The 15,350-nt window shown below is 51.5% G+C and overlaps 1 protein-coding gene across 1 annotated transcript in view; it reads left to right on the forward strand.

Annotated features, from left to right (window-relative positions):
• Positions 1–4,621: 4,621 nt before the first annotated feature.
• DUSP26 (dual specificity phosphatase 26) overlaps positions 4,622–15,350 on the forward strand; it is a 36,027-nt gene continuing 25,298 nt past the window's right edge. Inside the window, exon 1 of the mRNA XM_077484819.1 lies at positions 4,622–4,807. The gene's annotated coding sequence lies outside the window, so the exon portion shown is untranslated. The remainder of the gene's footprint in view (positions 4,808–15,350) is intronic.

The raw sequence follows: 15,350 nt of genomic DNA on the forward strand, positions 1-15,350 counted from the left end.
CTCTGTGATCCCAGGTGGGGGTGGGGCTTTCCTCTCAGTGAACCCAGGTGGGGGCGGGGCTTTCCTCTCCGTGATCCCAGGTGGGGCGGGACTTTCCTCTCTGTGATCCTGGGTGGGGGCGGGGCTTTCCTCTCAGTGAACCCAGGTGGGGGCGGGGCTTTCCTCTCTGTGATCCCAGGTGGGGGCGGGGCTTTCCTCTCTGTGATCCTGGGTGGGGGTGAGGCTTTCCTCTCTGTGGCCCCAGCTGGGGACGGGGCTTTCCTCTCTGTGATCCTGGGTGGGGGTGGGGCTTTCCTCTCTGTGATCCCAGGTGGGGGTGGGGCTTTCCTCTCCGTGATCCCAGGTGGGGGCGGGGATTTCCTCTCTGTGATCCCAGGTGGGGCGGGGCTTTCCTCTCTGTGATCCCAGGTGGGGGCAGGGATTTCCTCTCTGTGATCCTGGGTGGGGGTGAGGCTTTCCTCTCTGTGGCCCCAGCTGGGGACGGGGCTTTCCTCTCTGTGATCCCAGGTGGGGGTGGGGCTTTCCTCTCCGTGATCCCAGGTGGGGGCGGGGATTTCCTCTCTGTAATCCCAGGTGGGGCGGGGATTTCCTCTCTGTGATCCCAGGTGGGGCGGGGCTTTCCTCTCCGTGATCCCAGGTGGGGCGGGGCTGTCCTCTCTGTGATCCCAGGTGGGGGTGGGGCTTTCCTCTCAGTGAACCCAGGTGGGGGCGGGGCTTTCCTCTCCGTGATCCCAGGTGGGGCGGGACTTTCCTCTCTGTGATCCTGGGTGGGGGCGGGGCTTTCCTCTCAGTGAACCCAGGTGGGGGCGGGGCTTTCCTTGCCGTGATCCCAGGTGGGGGTGGGGCTTTCCTCTCTGTGATCCTGGGTGGGGGTGAGGCTTTCCTCTCTGTGGCCCCAGCTGGGGGCGGGGCTTTCCTCTCTGTGATCCCAGGTGGGGGCGGGACTTTCCTTTCTGTGATCCCAGGTGGGGGCGGGGCTTTCCTCTCTGTGATCCCAGGTGGGGGCGGGACTTTCCTCTCTGTGATCCCAGGTGGGCGGGGCTTTCCTCTCTGTGATCCCAGGTGGGGCGGGGCTTTCCTCTCTGTGATCCTGGGTGGGGGTGAGGCTTTCCTCTCTGTGGCCCCAGCTGGGGGCGGGGCTTTCCTCTCTGTGATCCCAGGTGGGGGTGGGGTTTTCCTCTCTGTGATCCCAGGTGGGGTTGGGACTTTCCTCTCTGTGATCCCAGGTGGGGGCGGGGCTTTCCTCTCTGTGATCCCAGGTGGGGGCGGGACTTTCCTCTCTGTGATCCCAGGTGGGGGCGGGGCTTTCCTCTTTGTGATCCTGGGTGTGGGGTGGAGGTATTTATACTGGGGGTGATTTGGGGGGTATTTGTACTGTCCTGGCATTTTTAGGCCTCAAGAAATGAGATTGGTCGTCAGTACATCAGGATTGGTCTCTATAACTTTCACACAAGCCAATCACACTTACTGGATTTTACCAAAAATTTATGAAAATGATGATTTTATTGGATGTTTTTGATTAAATATCACCAAAAGAAAGTTGTATTTGTGTGAATAAAATGATAGAAATGTCCTGTGGCTAGCGTGTCACATGACGGTCACATGACCGTGCAATCACCAGATAAAGTAGTGCAGCACTGAATAGCAGAGAATGATCATGAATGGGGGGTAAAACATTCCGGAGCTGAAGGGGTTCATAAACAAATATTTATGCCACGTAATGAATGGAATGATCGGTCTCTGTGACGCCGCGTATCTTTTCATATTCAGGCAGATTGAAGAACAAAGCTGAAGATACATCTACAGAGACTGTGGGGCGGGGAGAGCGATTGTTCTGTTGGGCCAATGGCAGTATGTCAGGGCCGGGCTCAGTCCTTCCTTCTCTGGGCTGGCCGCTCAGCTGACGGCTAATTGCCGGCTCCCATCTCTCTCCACAGTGACTCAGCTGTTGATGATATCCTGCTCGTCAGTCCTGCCTACTTAAGCCGTTCAGCCCAGAGGATCTCTGCCTTTACTTGGTCAACATCACAAGAGACTGTCTCCTGTGTTCCTGTTAAAGACTGGCTTTGCTGACATCCCTTCTGGCTCCAGATTCTGCTTGCTGTTCCTCTACATTGATCCCTGACTCCTGGCTTGGCTGACTATCCGTTCCGGTTACTGAACTCTGGCTACGTTTTGACTACGTTTGTTCTTTTTACTTTTATTATTAACCACTTGAGACCCGCGCTATAGCCGAATGACGGCTACAGTGCGGATCTCTTTTTCCGGGACTATGTCTATTGACGTAGTCCCGTGCACGAGCGCGGCACGCTCTGTGATCGGCGAGTCTACGAGACTCGCCTGATCACCGATCCGTGCAAGGGGTCGATCCCGACCCCTTATCACGTGATCAGCTGTCAGCCAATGACAGCTGATCATGTGATAGAACGGAGCCGGTAATCGGCTATTATTCCTCCTCGCGCTGACAGCACGAGGAGAAAAAAAAAAGCCGATCACCGGCGGCCCCCTGCCAGTGCCCACCTGCCCCCTGCTTTGCCTGCCTAAATAAAAAATGTCAGTGCCACCCAGCAGTGCCCACAGTGCCACCCAGCAGTGCCACCCAGCAGTGCCCACAGTGCCACCCAGCAGTGCCCACAGTCTGCCTCAACAAAGGTGCTGCACCCCAGTGCCACATATCCGTGCCCAGCAGTGCCGCCCATCAGTGCCCAGCAGTGCCGCCCATCAGTGCCCAGCAGTGCCACCTATCAGAGCCACCTATCAGTGCCCATCAGTCCCATCTATCAGTGGTACCTATCAGTGCCCCTTAGTGCCACCCATCCGTGCCACCCATCCATGCCACCCATCCGTGCCATCTTATCTGTGCCCGTCTTTGCCCATCAGTGCCTATTAGTGCCGCCTTAACTATGCCTATAAGTGCCCACCAATGCAGCCTATCAGTGCCCACCAGTGCAGCCTATCAGTGCCGCCTAATCAGCGCACTTCAATGAAGGAGAAAAATGACCTGTTCGCAAAATTTTATAACAAACTATTAAACATGATTTTTTTTTTTTTGCATCTTTTTTTGTTTGTTTAGCAAAAAATAAAACTCCGAGCTGTAACTAAATACCACCAAAAGAAAGCTCTATTTGTGGGAAAAAATGATAAAAATTTCATTTGGGTACAGTGTTGTATGACCGCGCAATTGTCATTCAAAGTGCATCAGCGCTGAAAGCTGAAAATTGGTCTGGGACTGAGGGGGGTTTAAGTGCCCAGTAAGCAAGTGGTTAAACAAGTGAGATTTGATTGTACTTCTGTCTTGGTCTTGGGTAGGACAATCCTAAGCGACCTCCTCCGCGCGTGTCATGGCGGGCTCAGAATCTGCGCATGGATCTCAGAGACGATTGGTCGATATATATAGACGGGTGGTGTCCCGGATTCCGCTGGTCGGGATTACGTCTTACTGACGATCATTGAGGCTTCTGTTTGGTATTCAGGATGGGGGAGAACTGAAAACTTCCCACAGAACTGCAACTAAACGTTTCCTTAGTGGGGGAGGGGAGGGGAAGGCCTCGATCACACGGATGTTGTCTGAGGGCTGCTCACTTCCTGTTTTCCTCTCCAAGACAGGAAGTGAAGGGAAATCTCCCTAGTGGGACACAGGCAGCAAAAATAAAATCTGATTGGTTTGAAGTCTTCTCTGCTGAATCCATTAAGATAAAAAAACAAAAAAACCTTCTGCCATTAGAATCACTGTAGCAGGGCTCCCACCAATCAGAAACAACTTTGCCCTGCGACTTCGTGTCCGACTGCCATGAACGGGATCTGACTTTGATCAGACCATTCCAGGCTCTTTGAGTCTGGTATGAATTTTAAGGGGGAACCCCATGTAAAAAAAAAAAAATGTGCCCCCCCCCCCAATATCCATACCAGACCCTTATCCAAGCATGCAGCCTGGTAGATCATGAAAGGGGGGGAGGAGAGAACACCCTTCCTGGACCATAACAAGCCACATGCCTTCAACATGGGAGGTGTTTCGGGGTAGGGTTAGATGGGAGCCAGCGTTGGAGGAAGAAGTCATCGGCGGAGTGAGAAGACCAGAGGGAGCTACGATGGGGGACTTTTCCCAAACCGCCTCTTGTAACACTGGACTTTTCTTTCGGTGACTGGGTAGGGGTACAATTTACCCGTCCTCATTCACATAGGAGGGGTGTGGGGTCTGTTAAAGGGGGCTTCCACCTTCTGATAAGCCTCCAGCCCGCAGACCCCCACAACCACAGACCAGGGTTGTCGGGAAGAGGCCCTTTTCACCTTAAAAAGTGCTTTGGGGTGGAAGGCGCAAAGCCCCCCTGCCCCAAAGCAGCCACCCCCCCATTTTGAGGGCATGCGGCCTGGTGTAGTCCGGGGGGTGGTTGCTCACCCCCCCTTTCCTCGGATAAAGCATTTCGGTGTGGTGTTCCCCCTAAAGATCCTCGGGGTACAAGTCTGATCACAGAAGAGTCATGTGACTTGTGCTCTGGAAGTCGGATCAGTGTGAACCGAACCTTAATGGAAGAAGCTGATTGGTTCCCATGAACAGCTGCCCCCGTGCTCCAGCTTTAGTAAATCTCCCCCATGGAGTCATTTTATTGGGACCAAATGTCTGTGTGTCTGTGTCTCCGTCCCCCTGTCTGTCTGTGTGACTCTCCGTCCCCCAACCCCCACTCCCACCGCCTAAAATAGAAGATTGCACAGCAGACTGGGAGTGCAGAGCGGAGCTGGAGTCAGGAGATACAATGGAGTCTGACAGACGCCGGGACATGTGAACCCCCCTCACCCACCATACATAGAGGTAAGTGAGCCATACACTCCTCATACACAGAGGTAAGTGAGCCACACACCCCTCATACACAGAGGTAAGTGATCCATACACCCCTCATACACAGAGGTAAGTGAGCCATACACCCCTCATACACAGAGGTAAGTGAGCCATACACCCCTCATACACAGAGGTAAGTGAGCACCTCAATGATTTCTATCTCATCATAATTAATGGTGGGGGGTTGTTTTTTGGGGGTTGGGCTTGGCCCCTTAGTTCCAGTGAAGGGAACTCTTAAGACGTCGGCATACTAATGCTGCGTACACGCGATCGGACATTCCGACAATAAGGTCGATGGATTTTTTCTGACGGATGTCGGCTCAGACTTGTCTTGCATACACACGGTCACACAAAGTTGGTCGGAAACAAGACGTACGACGAGCCGAGAAAAACGACGTTCTGTAGCTGGTGCGGCTCTTCTGCTTGATTCCGAGCATGCGCGGCGCTTTGTGCGTCGGAATTGTCTACACGCGCTCGCAATGCGATTTTGTTGTCAGAAAAGTTGAGAACCAGATCTCTAATTTTCTGCGACAGAAACTCCGATGGAAAGTGTCCGATGGAGCTCACACACGGTCGGAATTTCCAACAACGAGCTCCGATCGCACATTTGCCGTCGGAAAGTCTGACCGTGTGTACGCGGCATGAGACACTGCGGACAATTTCATGCTCCCAACTTTGTGGGAGGAGTTTGGGGACTTCCTGTCCCAACATGACGGCCCACCAGTGCACAAAGCAAAGTCCATAAAAAGTCCGTTTTTCTTTTTGATAGAAAATGACTTGCAGTCCATCCCCAAACATTATATATATATTTTAGCAGAGATCCTAGAGAATAAAATGGCGGTCATTTCAATTTTTTATGTCACACGGTATTTGTGCAGCAATTTTTTGAAACACAATTTTATTTGATGAATTAAAAAAAAAAAAACGATATATACCGGAGCGTTTTTGTATGATGTGAAAGGTGATGTCACGCCGAGTAAATAGATACCGAACATGTCACGCTTTAACCACTTGCCGCCCGCCCAATAGCAGAAGCACGGCGGCAAAGTGGTTTGAAAATCCTGACTGGACGTCATATGACGTGATCAGGATTTTGAGCCCCCGGGGGCGCGCATCGCGGCGATCGTTGTTGCGGGGTGTCAGTCTGACACCCGGCAACTACGATCTCGGTAAAGAGTCTCCAACGGAGACTCTTTACCACGTGATCAGCCGTGTCCAATCACGGCTGATCACAGTGTAAATAGGAAGAGCCGGTGATCAGCTTTTCCTCACTCGTGTCTGTCAGACGCAAGTAGAGGAGAGCCAATCGGCTGCTCCTCTGATGGGGGGTCTGTGCTGATCTATTATCAGTGCAGCCCCCCCGAGGATGCCCACATTGGACCACCAGGGATGCCACCAGACCACCAGGGATGCCCAGCACAAGGTATGCCACCCTAGACCACCAGGGATGCCAGTCAGTGCCCACAATGGATGCCAATCAGTTCCCACAATGGATGCCAATCAGTGCCCACAATGGGCATCACTGATTGGCATGCATTATTGTTTGGCACTGATTGGCATCCATTAGTACAGTATAATACAATACAATGCCGCCTATCAGTGCTCATCCGTGCCGCCTATCAGTGCCCATCTGTGCCACCTATCCATGCCCATCCATGCTGCCCATCCATGCCCATCTGTGCTGCCTATCCATGCCTATCTGTACCGCCTATCCATGCCCATCCATGCCAATCCGTGCCAGCTATCAGTGACAATTTGTGCCTCCTATCAGTGCCTATCTGTGCCGCCTATCAGTGCCACATATCAGTGTCCATCAATGCCAACTCATCAGTGGCACTTCATTGGTGCCACCTTATCGGTGCCCATCAGTGAAGGAGAAAACGTACTTATTTACAAAGTTTTGAAAACAACAAAAAAATATTTTTTTTCAAAATTTTCGGTATTTTTTTATTTGTTTAGCAAAAAATCAAAACCGCAGAGGTGATGAAATCCCACCAGAAGAAATCTCTATTTGTGGGAAAAATTGATAAAAATGTAATTTGGGTACAGTGTAGCACGACCGCGTCATTGTCATTCAAAGTACGACAGCGCTGAAAGCTCAAAATTGGTCTGGGCAGGAAGGTGTTAAGTGCCCCCCCCCCCCCCCCGGTATTGAAGTGGTTAAAGTTGCGCACACTTGGGGAATAGCGGCAAACTTTGCCGCATTGAGGGGCCAATGGACGGGGTCATGTATTGTAAGATCTTGGAGAGAACCTTCTTCCCTCATCCAGAACACTGAAGATGGGTCATGGACGGGTCTTCCAGTATGACAATGAATCATAACATACCGCCAAGGCAACAAAGGAGGGGCTCAAGAAGAAGCACATTAAGGGTATGGAGTGGCCTATCCAGTCTCCAGACCTTAATCCTATAGAAAATTTATGGAGGAGCTGAAACTTCGAGTTGCCAAGAAACCTTCAGGATTTAGAGAAGATCTGTAGAGAAGAGAGGAGAAAACCCCTCCTGAGATGTGGAAACCTCATCACCACCTACAAGAAACGTCTGACCTCTGTGATCACCAACAAGGGTTTCTCCACCAACTACTAAGGGGATCAAATACTTATTTTACTCCATTTATAACATTTGTATTGTATTGTAAAATACACCTCTGATAAGAATAAAGCCGCGTACACACGGGCGGACTGTATGGCGTACTTAGTCCGTCGAAACACATTTCAGCGGACAGTCCGCTCGTGTGTGGGCTTCAGCGGACTTTTTCAGCGGACAGTCTGGCGTACTAAGTATTTCGGAATTTCCGTAATATTGTTCCGTCGTACTTTGGTTCAGCGGACAATCCGCTCGTGAGTAGGCTAGTTCGACGGACTAAGAATGGCGCATGCCCAGAAAGGATTTACACGGCGAAAGGTTGCATTGCAGTGTATTGGACTTCCTATTTCTAGTCCCGTCGTACGTGCTGTACACGTCATCGCGCAAGCTTTCAACGGACTGTTTGTGCATCCGTGTGTGGTCAAGTCCGTTCATTCGAAAGTATGACGGACTGTCCGTCAGATTGTATGACGGACTAAGTTGGCCATACAGTCCGCCCGTGTGTACGCGGCTTTATAGACCCTTCATTTCTATGTAAAACTTACACAATCCGCAGGGGGGACGATCGTTATTTCCCCCTCTGTATAGTGTGGAGGAGTCCCGGGGACAGGTGGTTTGGCCGGGGTCACAGTATTGTGTGTCAGGAACGTGTGCTTTCCCAACATACCCACAAATGCAATGCCCTTTAACAGACACATGGGGGTGTTATTAGTTCTTAATGGGACCCCCGAGCATCTGCTAATGCATAGACCATGGTGCTGCAGCACGATTGTGGAAAAGGGTCACTCTTCTTTTCTGCATTTCTTGTGTGTAGGAACGTCCCACAGAAGTGATTGGGCTGCCCTACGATCGACACGTAGGGAACACGCTGAACATACGAGTGACCCAAAGACAAGGCAGTGATCTGCATTGTGTGCGATGGGCAGATATCCTCAGACTTGGGCTGTCTGGCTCGGCTCCGGTTATTATTAGTCTATGGCCGTCTGCCATCTCTGCGTCATGGACGTTCGTCCTCTAGGAGGACACCTGTTCCGGGAGGATTAGTGAGGCTGCAGAATGTTCACATAACAGAGAACATAAAATCACAGATTACAAAACAGCCGTTCCCGATTTCTTATACGAGAGCCAAACAATATCCGGCACCGAGGTCCAGGAACCGGGCCTGAGCCCCATTTCTGGAGAACTCCATCCCTGGCTCCTCCTCTTCTTGGTGTGCCACCAAAGTAAGCCACACCCTATTGTCACACACCTACACGTTTGATCATATTCCCATCCCGTGTCCCCATTCTTACATTCCCGTCCTGTGTCCCCATTCCTACATTCCCATCCCGTGTCCCCATTCCTACATTCCCATCCCGTGTCCCCATTCCTACATTCCCATCCCGTGTCCCCCATCCTACATTCCCGTCCCGTGACCCCATCTTACATTCCTATCCTGTGTCCCCCATCCCAAGTCCCCCATCTTACATTCCCATCCCATCCCCTGTCCCCCATCCTACATTCCCGTCCTGTGTCCCCATTCCTACATTCTCATCCCGTGTCCCCATTCCTACATTCCTATCCCGTGTCCCCATTCCTACATTCCCATCCCGTGTCCCCCATCCTACATTCCCGTCCCGTGACCCCATCTTACATTCCCATCCCGTGTCCCCCTTCCCAAGTCCCCCATCTTACATTCCCATCCCATCCCCTGTCCCCCATCCTACATTCCCGTCCTGTGTCCCCTATCCTACATTCCCGTCCCGTGACCCCATCTTACATTCCCATCCCGTGTCCCCCTTCCCAAGTCCCCCATCTTACATTCCCATCCCATCCCCTGTCCCCCATCCTACATTCCCGTCCTGTGTCCCCTATCCTACATTCCCGTCCCGTGACCCCATCTTACATTCCCATCCCGTGTCCCCCTTCCCAAGTCCCCCATCTTACATTCCCATCCCATCCCCTGTCCTCCATCCTACATTCCCGTCCTGTGTCCCCTATCCTACATTCCACTCCCCTGCCCCCCATTCTACATTCCCATCCCTTGTCCCCCATCCTACATTCCCAGCCCGTGTCCCCCATCCTACATTCCGTCCTGCGTCCCCATCCTACATTCCCATTCCGTGTCCCCCATCCTACATTCCCATCCCGTGCCCCCCATCCTACATTCCCATCCCTTGTCCCCCATCCTACATTCCCACCCCATGTCCCCCATCTTACATTCCCATCCCATCCCGTGTTCCCCATCCTATATTCCTATCCCGTGTCCCCAATCCTACATTCTCATCCCGTGTCCACATCTTACATTTCCATCCCGTGTTCCCCATCCTATATTCCCATCCCATTCCCCCATCTTACATTCCCATCCCCTATCCCCCATCCTACATTCCCATCCCATCCATTTCCCCGATCCTACATTGCCATTCCATTTCCCAGATCCTACATTGCCATCCCGTGTCCCCCATCCCAAGTCCCCATCCTACATTCCCATCCCATGTCCCCATCCGACATTCCCATCCTGTGTCCCCATCCTACATTCCCATCCCATCCCGTGCCCCCATCCTACATTCCCATCCTGTGTCCCCATCTTAAATTCCCATCAACTGTCCCCCATCCCAAGTCCCCCATCCTACATTCTCGTCCCGTTTCCCCCATCCTCCATTCCTATCCCGTGTCCCCCATCTTACATTCCCATCCCGTGTTCCTCATCCTATATTCCCATCCCAGGTCCCCCATCCTACATTCCCATCCCAAGTCCCCCATCCTACATTCCCATCCCGTGTCTCCATCTTACATTCCCATCCCGTGTTCCTCATCCTATATTCCCATCCCAGGTCCCCCATCCTACATTCCCATCCCATGTCCCCCATCCTACATTCCCATCCCATGTCCTCCATCCTACATTCCCATCCCATGTCCCCCATCCTACATTCTCGTCCCGTGTCCCCCATCCTCCATTCCCATCCCGTGTCCCCCATCCCGTGTTCCTTATCCTATATTCCCATCCCAGGTCCCCCATCCTACATTCCCATCCCAAGTCCCCCATCCTACATTCCCATCCCATGTCCCCCATCCTACATTCCCATCCCATGTCCTCCATCCTACATTCCCATCCCATGTCCCCCATCCTACATTCTCGTCCCGTGTCCCCCATCCTCCATTCCCATCCCGTGTCCCCCATCCCGTGTTCCTCATCCTACATTCCCATGCCAGGTCCTCCATCCTACATTCCCATCCCAAGTCCCCCATCCTACATTCCCATCCCATTTCCCCCATCCTACATTCTCGTCCCGTGTCCCCCATCCTCCATTCCCATCCCGTGTCCCCCATCCCGTGTTCCTCATCCTACATTCCCATCCCAGGTCCTCCATCCTACATTCCCATCCCAAGTCCCCCATCCTACATTCCCATCCCAGGTCCTCCATCCTATATTTCCATTTCATGTCCCACAACACTGCAGATGGCGGGAAGAGGTGAGTGGCGGTAAACATGGAGAAAATCGCGATCATATCTCCGGCTGGACATGATAAGAAATAATTGGAATTTAATGACTTTCTTTGTGAATATTATAAAATGTAATTGTAGGAAAAGTAATTAAATGGAGGAGAGAAAATGAAATTATTCTAATATTACAATCAGAGATATTACCGGAGAGTTCATTCCGGAATCTTCCTCTTCATTCCGCTGGAGTTCATAAAAGATTTATTAGAGAGATAATGGAAGGAAGAGAATTATCCATCGGAATACAGAGTGGAATTATTCCACGTTTCCTGAGCCGAGCGTTAGATGGAGAATCGGAATGTTCTGTTTCCTGAACCCGCCAATGGCGTTCCCAGTCCCGGAATAACGGGTCAGTATCGGGATTGTTCTTCCTGAGCTCCACAATGAGGAATATATAGAAATAAAAGTCACATCAATCCTGAGGGAAGGCAGGCAGAGGACATCGACTATTACATCCAGTCTTCGTCTCCTCCATGTAATCTCCATCTTCTCCATCCAGTCTTCGTCTCCTCCATGCAATCACCATCTCCTCCAGGTAGTCTTCTTCTCCACCACTCCTCCACGTAATCTTCGTCTTCTCCATACAGTCTTCATCTCTTCCATGCAATCTCCATCTCCACCATGAAATCTTCATCTCCTCCATGTAATCTCCGTCTCCTCCGCGCAATCTCCTCCGCGCAATCTCCGTCTCCTCCGCGCAATCTCCTCAGTGTAATCTCCGTCTCCTCCATGTAATCTCCGTCTCCTCCGCGCAATCTCCTCAGTGTAATCTCCGTCTCCTCCATGTAATCTCCGTCTCCTCCATGTAATCTCCGACTCCTCCGTGTAATCTCCGTCTCCTCCATGTAATCTCCGTCTCCTCCGTGTAATCTCCGTCTCATCCTTGTAATCTCCATCTCCTCCGTGTAATCTCCGTCTCCTCCATGTAATCTCCGTCTTCTCCGTGTAATCTCCGTCTCCTCCGCGCAATCTCCGTCTCCTCCGCGCAATCTCCTCAGTGTAATCTCCGTCTCCTCCATGTAATCTCCGTCTCCTCCGTGTAATCTCCGTCTCCTCCGTGTAATCTCCGTCTCCTCCATGTAATCTCCGACTCCTCCGTGTAATCTCCGTCTCCTCCATGTAATCTCCGTCTCATCCGTGTAATCTCCGTCTCCTCCGTGTAATCTCCGTCTCCTCCGTGTAATCTCCGTCTCATCCGTGTAATCTCCATCTCCTCCGTGTAATCTCCGTCTCCTCCATGTAATCTCCGTCTTCTCCGTGTAATCTCCGTCTCCTCCGAGTAATCTCCGTCTCCTCCGTGTAATCTCCGTCTCCTCCATGTAAGCTCCGACTCCTCCGTGTAATCTCCGTCTCCTCCGTGTAATCTCCGTCTCCTCCGTGTAATCTCCGTCTCATCCGTGTAATCTCTGTCTCCTCCGTGTAATCTCCGTTTCCTCCATGTAATCTCCGTCTCATCCGTGTAATCTCCGCCTCCTCCGTGTAATCTCCGTCTCCTCCGTGTAATCTCCGTCTTCTCTGTGTAATCTCCGTCTCCTCCGTGTAATCTCCGTCTCCTCCATGTAATCTCCGACTCCTCCGTGTAATCTCCGACTCCTCCGTGTAATCTCTGTCTCCTCCGTGTAATCTCCGACTCCTCCGTGTAATCTCCATCTCCTCCGTGTAATCTCCGTCTCCTCCGTGTAATCTCCGACTTCTCCATGTAATCTCCGTCTCCTCCATGTAATCTCCGTCTCCTCCGTGTAATCTCTGTCTCCTCCGCGCAATCTCCTCCGTGTAATCTCCGTCTCCTCCATGTAATCTCCGTCTCATCCGTGTAATCTCCGTCTCCTCTGTGTAATCTCCATCTCCTCCGTGTAATCTCTGTCTCCTCCATGTAATCTCCGTCTTCTCTGTGTAATCTCAGGCTCCTCCGTGTAATCTCCGTCTCCTCCGTGTAATCTCCGTCTTCTCCGTGTAATCTCAGGCTCCTCCATGTAATCTCCGTCTCCTCCGTGTAATCTCCGTCTCCTCCATGTAATCTCCGACTCCTCCGTGTAATCTCCGTCTCCTCCGTGTAATCTCCGTCTCCTCCATGTAATCTCCGCCTCCTCCGTGTAATCTCCGTCTCCTCCATGTAATCTATGTCTCCTCCGTGTAATCTCCGTCTCCTCCATGTAATCTCCGACTCCTCCATGTAATCTCCAACTCCTCCATGTAATCTCTGTCTCCTCCGTGTAATCTCCGTCTCCTCCGTGTAATCTCCGTCTCCTCCGTGTAATCTCCGTCTCATCCGTGTAATCTCCATCTCCTCCGTGTAATCTCCGTCTCCTCCATGTAATCTCCGTCTTCTCCGTGTAATCTCCGTCTCCTCCGAGTAATCTCCGTCTCCTCCGTGTAATCTCCGTCTCCTCCATGTAAGCTCCGACTCCTCCGTGTAATCTCCGTCTCCTCCGTGTAATCTCCGTCTCCTCCGTGTAATCTCCGTCTCATCCGTGTAATCTCTGTCTCCTCCGTGTAATCTCCGTTTCCTCCATGTAATCTCCGTCTCATCCGTGTAATCTCCGCCTCCTCCGTGTAATCTCCGTCTCCTCCGTGTAATCTCCGTCTTCTCTGTGTAATCTCCGTCTCCTCCGTGTAATCTCCGTCTCCTCCATGTAATCTCCGACTCCTCCGTGTAATCTCCGACTCCTCCGTGTAATCTCTGTCTCCTCCGTGTAATCTCCGACTCCTCCGTGTAATCTCCATCTCCTCCGTGTAATCTCCGTCTCCTCCGTGTAATCTCCGACTTCTCCATGTAATCTCCGTCTCCTCCATGTAATCTCCGTCTCCTCCGTGTAATCTCTGTCTCCTCCGCGCAATCTCCTCCGTGTAATCTCCGTCTCCTCCATGTAATCTCCGTCTCATCCGTGTAATCTCCGTCTCCTCTGTGTAATCTCCATCTCCTCCGTGTAATCTCTGTCTCCTCCATGTAATCTCCGTCTTCTCTGTGTAATCTCAGGCTCCTCCGTGTAATCTCCGTCTCCTCCGTGTAATCTCCGTCTTCTCCGTGTAATCTCAGGCTCCTCCATGTAATCTCCGTCTCCTCCGTGTAATCTCCGTCTCCTCCATGTAATCTCCGACTCCTCCGTGTAATCTCCGTCTCCTCCGTGTAATCTCCGTCTCCTCCATGTAATCTCCGCCTCCTCCATGTAATCTCCGTCTCCTCCATGTAATCTATGTCTCCTCCGTGTAATCTCCGTCTCCTCCATGTAATCTCCGACTCCTCCATGTAATCTCCAACTCCTCCATGTAATCTCTGTCTCCTCCGTGTAATCTCCGTCTCCTCCGTGTAATCTCCGTCTCCTCCGTGTAATCTCCGTCTCCTCCATGTAATCTCCGTCTCCTCCGTGTAATCTCCGACTCCTCCGTGTAATCTCCGACTCCTCCATGTAATCTCCATCTCCTCCGTGTAATCTCCGTCTCCTCCTTGTAATCTCCGTCTCCTCCGTGTAATCTCTGACTCCTCCGTGTAATCTCCGTCTCATCCGTGTAATCTCTGACTCCTCCGTGTAATCTCCGTCTCCTCCATGTAATCTCCGTCTCCTCCATGTAATCTCCCTCTCCTCCATGTAATCTCCGTCTCCTCCATGTAATCTCCGTCTCATCCGTGTAATCTCCGTCTCCTCTGTGTAATCTCCGTCTCCTCCGTGTAATCTCCGTCTCCTCCATGTAATCTCCGTCTTCTCTGTGTAATCTCAGGCTCCTCCGTGTAATCTCCTTCTCCTCCGTGTAATCTCCGTCTTCTCCGTGTAATCTCAGGCTCCTCCATGTAATCTCCGTCTCCTCCGTGTAATCTCCGTCTCCTCCATGTAATCTCCGACTCCTCCGTGTAATCTCCGTCTCCTCCGTGTAATCTCCGTCTCCTCCATGTAATCTCCGACTCCTCCGTGTAATCTCCGTCTCCTCCATGTAATCTCCATCTCCTCCGTGTAATCTCCGTCTCCTCCTTGTAATCTCCGTCTCCTCCGTGTAATCTCTGACTCCTCCGTGTAATCTCCGTCTCATCCGTGTAATCTCCGTCTCCTCCATGTAATCTCCCTCTCCTCCATGTAATCTCCGTCTCCTCCATGTAATCTCCTTCATGTAATCTTCATCTCCTCAATGCAATGTTTATCTCCTCCATCCAATCTCTGTCTCGGAGATAAACCAAATTGGATGGAAACAAAATCATTGGCCGCCAACAGAAGAGTCTGAAAGGAATCTGAAACAAAGTAACACCTTCATCATTAAAGAGGAACTTCACTCCTCCATCACCAGGAACGCCGTGTGATCCTCATCCTGCCCTCATTAGTACACAGAGAAGAAGGGAGATTATATTTGCTTGTTTTACACTTTTTTTCTACATTTCTGAAAGTGATACTAAACACGTCGTGTGATGTACATTCTCCTATCTCTGTATGGGGGTGACGGCTCTGTAATTATTGTAATTAAA

This window comes from Lithobates pipiens, unplaced genomic scaffold (genome assembly GCF_037356315.1).
Source record: "Lithobates pipiens isolate NorthernLeopardFrog02 unplaced genomic scaffold, aLitPip1_a1.2 Scaffold_162, whole genome shotgun sequence".
Taxonomy (NCBI): domain Eukaryota; kingdom Metazoa; phylum Chordata; class Amphibia; order Anura; family Ranidae; genus Lithobates; species Lithobates pipiens.